This window comes from Lactuca sativa, chromosome 8, assembly GCF_002870075.4.
Source record: "Lactuca sativa cultivar Salinas chromosome 8, Lsat_Salinas_v11, whole genome shotgun sequence".
Taxonomy (NCBI): domain Eukaryota; kingdom Viridiplantae; phylum Streptophyta; class Magnoliopsida; order Asterales; family Asteraceae; genus Lactuca; species Lactuca sativa.
This window is the reverse complement of record NC_056630.2, coordinates 285776846-285787940: the sequence shown is the minus strand read 5'-3', so window position 1 is coordinate 285787940 and position 11095 is coordinate 285776846.

Below are 11095 nucleotides of genomic sequence, written 5' to 3'. Positions count from 1 at the left end.
GGGAGCCTGGTGAGCATATAGGGTTTTCAACCCACAATAATAATAAACTTACTAAGTTCATCAATCAACAATAACCCTGATTACCCGTTCTCGTTATCCTCACTTTATGTCCCTAAACACTTATCACAAGGGACCTAGCCTAAAGAATATCATCGGGATGGACACTACTGCTAAGGGGTTTCCTCAGCCATACATGTCCTAAAGGCAACCATGAGGGGGATGGAGTACAGCGAATGAACACTCTTAGTTCATTAACACCTACAGGTTGCGGACCTGCTAATGTTTCCCACTGGACTGTCTAGAAAGTCCGTGGTCGTCATCCAAACTCCGCTAGATGACTGGATCTCAAAACACATCGAGGCCTCTCATCAATTTTATTTTATCACACATCACAATCTACCCATGTTCTACCCAACATATTTGTAGATAAAAATACTTATACAGTTTAAAACTTGTATAAAACATCAACACAACAATTACCTCAAATAAATAATTAATATATTTACACATAGCACGTATTATAAGGTAAATACTTCGTATTTATGTGTAAAATGAAAGTGACTATACACTCACTTGATTTGATGATAATCGGGCAGCAATTCGTTTCCTAAAACGATCGTTTCTAATAAAACCGGGAGTTTTATTGAGAAACCAGGCTTTGTAAAAGTCGGGCTTCGAAACCAAAAAGATAAATTTTCCGGGCTTCTCGGGCACTTCGTGGGGTATTCCGGGCTTTACAATCGATACCGGGGCTTTGTGGGATGTTAAAATGAAGAAAATATGGGTTTAGGGGTTAAAAGTGGCAATTTCTTAAAATTACCCGAGAAGGCTCGCAGCCTTCTATTTATAGGGGGAAGCTTCTGATCGAACGGTCAGGAGTCTTCTGATCCGACGGCTGAGAAGGCTCGCAGGGGGGGAGGCTCGCATGAGGTCTGCGCATGCGAAGGAGCTGTTGGCGGCCTGTGATTGGACCGAAGTCCGGATCCGATGAGGGAAGCTCGTGGCTTCTGCGCGGGCTCGGACACGAGGGAGAAGGCATGCGTCGGATCTTCACTGGACCACTTTGGATAGGGCCATGTGCTCAGATGACTCAGCAGCCTGGTGACTCAGCAGGACACGTGGCGCATACGAGGCGAGGGTGACGTGGCAATTGTGACTATGCGAAATTTCTCGGTTTTCGTGCCAAAACTTCTAAAATTCATAACTTTTGCATACGAGCTCCGTTTTTTACGTTCTTTATATGCACGCGTAGCTAAAATTACGATCTACAACTTCCGTTTAGACTTCGTCGGCTAATTTTGAATTTAAATTTTATATTATTATTTTTAACATAGTGGGATAGGAAATCCGTTAAAAATTCATAACTTCTTCATCCGAAGTTCGTTTTCGTCAGAATTTTTACAGTTGTGCTCCTAATGACGAGACCTTCAATTCTCGTTTAGGTTGTATCGGCTAAAAATTGCTCGATCTAAAATTCGAGTTTTTAGTTGTCTACTGCTACGCTGAAACTTTGAAAAATCATAACTTCCTCATACGAAGTCAGATTTGGGCGTTCTTTTTATCGAACTTCTCGGTTTAACGAATACCACGACTTTTGTTTAGATTACTAAGGCTAAAAATTAGTTTATCGAAAACCCACTTTTTACGACATTCAGCACCGTGCCGGTTTTGTCGCGAAACTTCGACATGTCATAACTTCTTCGTTATAACTCGGATTTTGGTATTCTTTATATCCCCGAAATCCTTGTTTCGACCACTACAACTTTATGTAAAGATATCGGGCTTATCTCACACTTTAATTTTGACGTTTATTTTTATTCTTAATTAATTAAGCCCTAATAATTAAGCATAAAACACATAATTCACATAATATTCACATAATTCCTTTTCATTTCTTCAAATCGAGTTACAAAGGTTAACCTAGACTATCAACTCAATATAAATGCCTAGGCTAGAAACACGAGTGTTATAATTCTCTCCCCCTTAGGATGATTCCGTCCCCGGAATCACATATCACCAAACAACTGCGGGTAGCGACTCATCATGTCACTCTCCGCTTCCTAAGTGAGATTTGGTCCATTCGTATGTTTCCAGCGCACAAGCACTAAATCGACCATCTTGCGTCGTAACTTCATAGTCTTACGGTTAATGATTGCCTCAGGTTCCTCGATCAACCTCTTGTTTTCATCCAACCTTAACTCAGAAATCGGAATTATGTCGGGCACATCTCCTGTGAACTTTCTCAAATAACACACATGAAAGGTGTTATGAATACCTTCCAGTTCTTCCGGTAACTCTATCTTGTAAGCTTGATTCCCGATCCTCTAAAGAACTTTAAATGGTCCAATAAACCTTGGACTCAACTTCCCTCTCTTACCAAATCTTATAAGTCCCTTCCACGGCGAGACTTCAAGTAAAACCGAATCTCCAACATCGAAGGATATCGGTTGTCTTTTCTTGTCAGCATAACTCTTTTTTCGATCTTGAGCAGCTAACATCCTTTCCCTTATCACTTTTAACTTTTTAGCTGTCTCATGGACTATTTCAGGTCCCATAAACTGCTTTTCCCTAGCTTCCAGCCAACATGATGGCGTTCGACACTTCTCCCCATACAAAGCGTGATAAGGTGCCATCTTAATGCTTGAGTGGAAACTATTATTATAGGAGAATTCTACTAAAGGTAAGTGTTCATCCCAGTTACCTTGGAATTCTAGGGTACATGCTCTCAGCATATCCTCCAATGTTAGAATCGTTCGCTCGCTCTGACCATCGGTTTGCGGATGGTAAGTTATACTCAAACACAACTTGGTACCCAATTCCTCTTGTAGACTCCTCCAAAACCTTGAGGTAAAACGGCTATCACGATCGGACACAATCGTTAACGGAACACCGTGAAGCCTGACGATTTCCTTCACGTAAGAATTCGCAAGTTTATCCATAAACCATTTCTCTTTGGCCGCTATGAAATGCGCACTCTTAGTGAAGCGATCAACGACCACCCAAATCATGTCATGACCGTTCCTTGTTCTGGGCAGTTTAGTCACAAAATCCATGGTGATGTCTTCCCATTTACCCATGGGTACGGGTAAAGGTTCTAAACTCCCATACGGTTTCTAATGTTGTGCCTTAACCCTAGCACAAGTTACACACTCGGCCACATACTTAGCAAAATCGAGCTTCATCGTCGGCCACCAATAATAGGGTTTTAGGTCCCTATACATTTTTGTACTGCCGGGATGAATTGAGTACATGGTCTTGTGAGCTTCTTCCATCAGAAGATCTCTTATTCCGCCTATCTTAGGTACCCAAATTCTATCTTGAAATACCTTCAACTCTTGGTTGTTTGTATCGAACACTAACTTTTTGCCCAAACGTTCTTCCTTTCGGTCATTTTTCTCTAAAGCTTCCTCTTGAGCTTTCTTTATACTTTCCACAATTGTCGAGACAACTTCAATTCTCAATGCTCTTGGCCTTTTCTTTTCAAGGTTTACCTTCCGACTGAGAGCATCAGCAACCACATTTGCTTTACCAGGGTGGTAAAGTATCTCATAGTCATAGTCCTTGAGTAACTCTAGCCAACGTCGTTGCCTCATGTTTAATTCCTTCTGATTAAAGAGATATTGGAGACTCTTATGATCAGTGAAAAGTTTACACTTTGTGCCATAAAGATAATGCCTCCATATCTTCAAGGAAAATACTACCGCTGCCAACTCCAGATCATGAGTGGGGTAGTTCTTTTCATGTTCCTTCAATTGCCTCGATGCATATGCTATCACTTTATCCCTTTGGGTCAGAACACAACCTAACCCAACTCCAGACACATCGCTATAAACTGCGAAGTCATCAACTCCTTCAGGCAATGAACGAATCGGTGCTTCACACAATCTCTTCTTCAACTTCTCAAAGGCTTCCTTATGCTTCTCATTCCAAGCATAAGTGGCTCCTTTGTGGGTCAAAGCTGTTAATGGAGTAGCAATCGAAGAAAAGCCTTGGATAAACCTTCGGTAATATCCAGCTAATCCTAAAAAGCTTCGAATCTCCGTAGGACTTTTTGGTTGTTCCCACTTCATTACAGCTTCAATCTTTGCTGGGTCAACCATTATTCCTTCTTGGTTAACCACATGACCTAAAAATTGGACTTCTTGAATCCAAAATTCACACTTGGAGAACTTTGCATACAACTTCTCCTTTTTCAGGACTTCTAGCACTTCACGTAGATGCTTTTCATGCTCCTGCTTGCTTTTCGAATAAATCAAGATATCGTCTATGAATACTATCACAGATTTATCTAAGAATGGTTTACAAACCCTATTCATCAAATCCATGAAAGCTGCTGGGGCATTGGTTAGTCCGAACGACATAACCAAAAATTCATAGTGTCCATATCTCGTTCTAAAAGCAGTCTTTTCGATATCCTGCTCTCTCACCTTTAGTTGATGGTATCCCGACCTAAGATCGATCTTCGAGAAATAGCTCGAACCCTGCAACTGGTCGAACAAGTCATTGATCCTTGGCAACGGGTACTTATTCTTTATCGTCACTTTGTTCAGCTCTCTGTAATCGATGCACATTCTCATGCTTCCATCTTTCTTCTTTACAAATAACACAGGGGCTCCCCAGGGTGATGAACTAGGTCGAATGAAACCTTGTTCCAATAAATCCTGAAGTTGTGCCATAAGTTCTTTCATTTCGGTTGGCGCTAATCGATAAGGTGCTTTCGCTATCGGCGTCGTTCCTGGTAACAAGTCGATACGAAATTCTACTTGTCGATCAGGGGGCAATCCGGGAAGATCTTCGGGAAAGACTTCCGGATAATCACACACCACCGGAATATTCTGCACCTCCTTCTTTTCCATCTTGGCATCGATCACGAACGCTAGATATGATGTACATCCCTTGGCCAAACACTTTCTGGCTTTCATTAGGGAAATGATTCCAGAGTTTACTCTGCGTTTGTCTCCATACACCATAAACGACTCTTTCCCTCGCGGGTTTACTTTAACTATCTTCTTTCTACATAGTATTTCTGCATCATTGGCGCTAAGCCAATCCATTCCTAAAACTATGTCGAATCCATTTAACTCGATAGGCAATAATTCCTCTTGGAACTTATTCCCATCCAAGTCAATGAGGATGTTTTTCATACGATGGCTAACAGGTACAAACTTGCCACTAGCAATCTCGACTAATAAGGCATTAACTAGCATATCTACAGGCAAAGCTAGTTTTCTACCAAATTCATGCGATATAAAGGAGTAATTGGCTCCAGAATCAAACAAAATTTGGGCAGGCAATTCATTTACGAGAAAGGTACCTGAAGTGACATCGACTTCTTCTTTTGTAGCTTTAAGTGTCATCTGAAAGTCTCTCGCCTTCGGCTTTGGTGGTAGATTCGGCTTTGCGGCATCCTTCCTCTTTGGACAGTCTTTAAGAACATGCCCTAATTCATGGCACTCAAAACATACCCTCTTGTCGGACGGACACACGTTGGCATAATACCCAGTCTTTCCACATTTGAAGCAAGTCACCTCCTCACTACATCTCCCAGAGTGCTTTCTCTTGCACTTCTCACACCATTTCACTTCACCTCCTCCTCATCCAAACTTCTTGGACTTAGAAAATTTGCTTTTCTTGTTGGAACCCGAAGTTCCTTCAAATTTTCTCTTTTCACCAACTTCTGCCCTCTCCAGACCCTTCTCTTTGATCTGAACCTCAACATTCTTAGCAGCCCAGATGGCGGCTTTCAAAGTGGTTGCTTGCTTAACCATCAGACCAAAGTCCGCTGGTAATCTGAGGGCAAACTTGTTGACCTTAGAGAGTTCAGTTGGAACTAGATGAGGAACTAGCTTCATCTTTTCCATAAAACTAGCAGCGTATTCAGTAACGCTCATCTTTCCTTTCTTTAAATTCTGAAACTCATTGTTGATTTCCAGAAGATCCTGCTCAGAGCAGTACTGCAATTTCAGTTGTACCACAAATTCTTCCCAAGACATCTTACTAGCTTCACCCTTGGGCATCGAATCAGCTAGTAACTTCCACCAGCTTAACACACCAGACTTTAACAGAGGAATCGCAAGTGCGGTCTTTTGTTTGTTGCTGCACTCGCAACTTTCAAACATCGTCTCCATTTCGGAGATCCAATTCATGACTTCCACTGGTGTCGGACTTCCAGATAGACACGGCGGTTTAGATGCCATGAAATCTTTGTATTTGCATCCGCGTCCATCAACTCCTCCATCCTGGTTGTTTTGTCTAACTATCGGTGGGTTGGCTTGACCAAGAGTCCCACTATAGTTCCCTCCTACTGATTGCCCTTCATTCAATACGGGCTGTTCAACAGGCATCGTAGTCTCTTCCCTATGTTGTTGTAGTAATCGCCTTGTCTCCTCCATTTTGCGATCTAACATCATTTGCATCATTGCTTGTACCCCATCCATCGTCATTGGCTCAGGTGCAACTCCTACAACAGGTACTTGCTCAACTACTTGAGGTTGAGGCTGTTGATCCCTGTTTCCGTTTGCATTTGCAGCTCCACTACGAGTGATGGCCATTACAATCTATATAACGAATATGGCGAATTTAGGTCTTTATCCTTGTTAGACATGTCAATTCCTTTATCACTCCGAAACGTTTACATGTTAGTTCTAATCTCGTAATCATACGCTTAGAATCCTACACACATAAGGTTTCCAGATCCGGTCGGCAACAGACCATAGATCCGAACAAATAATGGCACACATGGCAAACACATAACATTTAGCACATAAGGGAATTTTAGGCATCTTCCCTAAAATAAACTAGTGCTCGTGTCTAAAATATGGTAGACACTCATCTCACAATCATCACTTAGCATTCTAAGTTCAAGTCTAGAAATTCTACAATTTCTTAGTTCGCTTAAACTAATTCTCTGATACCAACTGTGACATCCCCTAATTTCTCGGCCAGAAAAGACCGATTTAATTTATGCTTTTTAAAATAAAATCAGAGAAATCTTTTTAAAAGATGTTGCGGAATTGGTCCCCAAACAAACTATGATAAAAGTTTATCAAAACCCTTCATCAAGAAGGTATATGTTTTCCATATATATATCAAAACCTCGGGATGTCATGTTCTGATACAGATCAAAAGCATAAACAAGACATTATAAGCCTGTCAACAGTTATTTACAACTACCGGCCTATAATCCAAAAATCTCTCGTTGTCCTCTGACTATGCTCGGGGTCCACTACCTGTAACATAAAAAGCTGAGTGGGTCAGGCTTGGGAGCCTGGTGAGCATATAGGGTTTTCAACCCACAATAATAATAAACTTACTAAGTTCATCAATCAACAATAACCCTGATTACCCGTTCCCGTTATCCTCACTTTATGTCCCTAAACACTTATCACAAGGGACCTAGCCTAAAGAATATCATCAGGATGGACACTACTGCTAAGGGGTTTCCTCAGCCATACATGTCCTAAAGGCAACCATGAGGGGGATGGAGTACAGCGAATGAACACTCTTAGTTCATTAACACCTACAGGTTGCGGACCTGCTAATGTTTCCCACTGGACTGTCTAGAAAGTCCGTGGTCGTCATCCAAACTCCGCTAGATGACTGGATCTCAAAACACATCGAGGCCTCTCATCAATTTTATTTTATCACACATCACAATCTACCCATGTTCTACCCAACATATTTGTAGATAAAAATACTTATACAGTTTAAAACTTGTATAAAACATCAACACAACAATTACCTCAAATAAATAATTAATATATTTACACATAGCACGTATTTTAAGGTAAATACTTCATATCTAGGTGTAAAATGAAAGTGTGTGACAACCCAAAATTTCCATTTTGTACGAACATTAACTATTCAATAGAAGCTAGTCCAGTTTCAATGAATTTCAGGCTTTTCCGAATAAGTTTGTGTACATTAGGGTTTACATTTAAGGAGATATCAGGAGAGTGGATGCTCATGGGTTTGTGAAACTTGAGCATTTCAAACTTCATAATGTTAGAGTCCAATTCCGGAATAAAAATATTTTCTTCCAATAATATTTCAGGACTATAAATAGATTTCTGAACTAAATTCATTCATTATTCACATTTCCAACTAGAGAAAAGCCATATTCTCTCTCACGGATCTTCGGGTTTTCATCCCAAATCATGAGTACACTTCTCTAGTTGTGTTATAATGTTTGTTTTATGCTTATTAACATAGATTGTATGTCATATATGTGAGATCCGGGAGTTTACCGCCCAAGAACGTTCTTGGGGAGTAAACTCCAAAATGAAGCTTTAAGGCTATCTAGTCCCATTTCCTTGTTAGGTGACTAGCTTAGGATAATATGTATGATCATTTGAGGCTAGAAATCAATCAAGAACACATAGCTTAGGTAGTTTACGGCCCAAGAGTTTCTTGGACCGTAAACACCATTTTCAAGGGCTTAATGTGCCCTAATCACCCCCTATGGCTTTAGACTTTAACCCTCAATTACTTGTGGCTAAAATGGGGACTTTAAAACATCAAAATCACCCCTAAAAGGGAGTTTACGGCCAAGAAATGCTCTTGGGCCGTAAACTCCAAGTAAGGGCACCAAAGTGTGCCTAGGGTTCCCCTTAGCCTAAATCAAAAGCCTAGAAATTATCCTACTTGTGCAAGAGACTTGAAATAATTAAAACATCCATCCCATGAGAGTTTACGGCCGTAAAATCTAAGGGATATGGTCTTTAGGCCGTAAACTCCTCAAAGGAGTATTATCTATGCCCTAAACTACCCAAAGGATTAAACCACCAAGCTAGGCTTATTCTAGAAATCATTTAGCACCTTAAAACACCCAAAACCACCAAGATTGGAGTTCACGGCCGTAAACTCAATGGTTTACGACCGTAAAATCCTTGGGTGGGGTTTATTGGGTTGTAAACTCTTATACAAGGTCCTTGGAAGCTTTAAACCCCTTTAGCCTTGTCCCATAACAACTTAGATGCAACCATTAGGACCTATAACACTTATACAAAGTGTTTACATGTTCCTAAGTGTCCCAAATTATTTCATTAAGTTATTATTTGACTAATTAGTTATATATATGCTTATTATATGATAACTAGGCTTGTACGTGTGAACAAGTCTCCGTTTGCCACCTAGCACGGTATCCGACACTACAATCCAAACCACTCATCACAGGTGAGTTCATACCCCTTTAATTAACCTTTGAAATACTTTTAAATGTTTTAAATACTTTTATGGGGGGGGGGGGGAATACAAGTTAAATGCTTATAGTTATTGCATCAATCACATGTGATTACATTAAATCACATGTGATTAATAACTAGAAAACCAATGATTTTATCACTGTTCAAACTGTTTATCAAACTACTTTACTTCAAAATGTTTTACAAACTATTTTACTTATCAAATGATTTTATTAAACTTTGTTTTACTTCTTATAAATTGCATGCCCATATATGTATAGATATATAAGTAATGTTTAAAGGGCTTAGGAAGGCCATTCGCCCTATTTCCTTTTTCTCGATTTGGATGTGGTCTGGTAGGATTTCGGGTGACCGTCCGAAGGTCGTTTCAATATTAGTTATATATCAATTATACATATATAGACATAAAAGTACTTCCATATTCATGTGTACTATACACATCATTAGTAAGTTACCATCGGGGTAACACAGGATCATACTACTACAACTTCTAGATCAATGAGTCAGTTCATTCATGAGTCTATACATTACATTACTATGAGAACATATACATTACATTACTATGAGAACATATACAACTATACTAGAAAGAGAACATATACAACTATACTAGGAGGAGAACATATACAACTATACTAGAACGAGAAACATTACATTACATATACAAGAATACGATAACAATTGTGATCCACTGTATCGGAGCATGCGTTAAATGTCATGGCCCGAGTTGTAGCCAGAATTCTCTTGGAGGGAGAGTGTGAGTTTGTGTATAGATCTATACTGGATTGACTATCCTACACCTTGCTGCTAGCTACAGCCGGACCTGCAGGTCTGCGGGTGCCAAACGTCATTCCGTTATTACGACCATTCGTATGTCGTTGATACCAGTCGATAGTATGGTGAAATTTATCACATTATACCTTAATATAAATCTGGTTTAAGGTAGTTAGTACAGCAGTAGTTCCTATAATACAAAACTACAGTACTACAATTATTTACCCATTACATATTTTTAGTGATTATTTCACTTAAACATTAATGTACAAACTATATTTGTTAAATGATAGTTACACTTGGGAAATTACACACTTTTACAACAAACGAGCATACAAACCAGTTAAGCCTTGGTAGAAGGCTACTTTAATAGAAAATATAGGTTTTTCTGAGAGATTCAAACTTTTACAAACACTTACATACATTTTACAAACTTATACTTGAGACACGTTCAAACGTTTTGATAACAAACATCGACACTAAAATACTTATGAACTCACCAGCTTAATGCTGATAAACTCTTTCAAAATAACTTGTATTCTCAGGTCATCAGTAGACAGGTATCGATGCCAGCTTTTGAGAAGATGGAGCGCATTCAAGACTCATCATATTATTTTGATTTACATTATATTTTTGGTGTCTAAAACTATACAGAACACGCTTGTATTAAAATTATATATTTAATGCAATTGATGATGTTGTTTGCTTATTTACATTTACTGTGTTGTGATACTGTACATGACGTCCTCCGCCCCAGAACTTTTCCGCCGTTCTTGGTTTTGGGGTGTGACAAAGTGACTATACACTCACTTGATTTGATGATAATCGGGTAGCAATTCGTTTCCTAAAACGATGGTTTCTAATAAAACCGGAAGTTTTATTGAGAAACCGGGCTTTGTAAAAGTCGGGCTTCGAAACCGAAAAGATAAATTTTCCGGGCTTCTCGGGCACTTCGTGGGGTATTCCGGGCTTTACAATTGATACCGGGGCTTTGCAGGATGTTAAAATGAAGAAAATATGGGTTTAGGGGTTAAAAGTGGCAATTTCTTAAAATTATCCGAGAAGGCTCGCAGCCTTCTATTTATAGGGGGAAGCTTCTGATCGGACGGTCAGGAGTC